The 1,152-nt window shown below is 41.0% G+C and overlaps 1 non-coding gene across 1 annotated transcript; it reads right to left on the bottom strand.

Moving 5' to 3' along the window:
• Window positions 1–786: 786 nt before the first annotated feature.
• On the bottom strand, window positions 787–858 carry trnaa-cgc (transfer RNA alanine (anticodon CGC)). The gene has a single exon. It is a non-coding gene; the product is annotated as a tRNA-Ala (tRNA).
• Between the last annotated feature and the right edge of the window lie 294 nt (window positions 859–1,152).

Below are 1,152 nucleotides of genomic sequence, written 5' to 3'. Positions count from 1 at the left end.
AAGGTTCATTCCACCAAAATACTTTCTAATTTATAGTTTTGAAGGTTCGTTCCACCAAAATACTTTCTAATTTATAGTTTTAAAGGTTCATTCCAACAAAATACTTTCTAATTTATAGTTTTTAAGGTTCGTTCCACCCAAATACTGCTTTCTTTCCAACTTCTCAGTTTTAAAGGTTCCTTCAGTTGAGGGCTCCTGGTTCTGTGTGAGGGGTTGAGGGTCGATATGGGATGATGAGGAAGATTTCATGTCACGATGGTCCTGCTAAAGTAACTGAGAGTCATGACATCAAACAATGTCATCAAAATACGCTTGAACTCTTAAAATGGCAATAAAATCTACTGGAATCATTTTAGCACAAACACTTTTATTGTGATTTTGTGAGCATCATTTTTCAAACATTATAACATAAACTTTAAAAAGGGTCCATTCACTAACACTCTTACTTGAAGGTAGTCACTGATATCAGTAAATAGCTGATAAAGATTTGTGTTCATGTTTTAATTCTCTACTCTGACCTGTGCTGAGACACTGGACCAGAGAGGAAGACCTGCTCAGCCTCCTGCATGGACCAGTTCTGCAGCTCAGTGATGACGATGAGGGATTCAGCATTGAGTTCATTTTAAACTTTTTGGAGGAAACAAATGAAGGCTCACAGTCACACTGACGCAGCTACAAATACTTTGATATGCAACAGACTGGTTTCTCTTCTGGTAGTTTGTTATCAACTGTTGTCACATTTATGGATCAATTTAGCTGATAAGATGAAGGCTCCAAAGGACCAGCTGGAGATGCCAGGGATTGAACCCGGGGCCTCATACATGCGAAGCATGCGCTCTACCACTGAGCTACACCCCCTCTGTCAGAGTCACTGTTTAACTGATGCAGCAACACAAACACAGACACAACATTTTTCTTCTTCATTTTAGGGATAAAAAGGAAGTCAGCCTGTGATCTCAAAGGCTCTGTGATCTCAGGAGTTTCACTGTGATGTCAGCCCACACAACCTTAGACCACAGAGGCAAGTCAGGCTCCAGGAAGCTGAGGCTGCTCTTTTCCAGTCCAGAGTGAAGGTTTCCCTCTCTGAAGCTTTACAATCCAGCCCAGATCCTCTCTGACTAGCAGGAGTCTTTGACCAGGAAATGAGAATTA

This window comes from Aulostomus chinensis, chromosome 1 (assembly GCF_037954235.1).
Source record: "Aulostomus chinensis isolate RoL2024-O1b breed Wild chromosome 1, RoL_Achi_v1.0, whole genome shotgun sequence".
In the NCBI taxonomy this organism is placed as follows: Eukaryota; Metazoa; Chordata; class Actinopteri; order Syngnathiformes; family Aulostomidae; genus Aulostomus; species Aulostomus chinensis.
The sequence above is the reverse complement of the archived record's forward strand: the minus strand, read 5'-3'. Positions and strand labels throughout refer to the sequence as shown.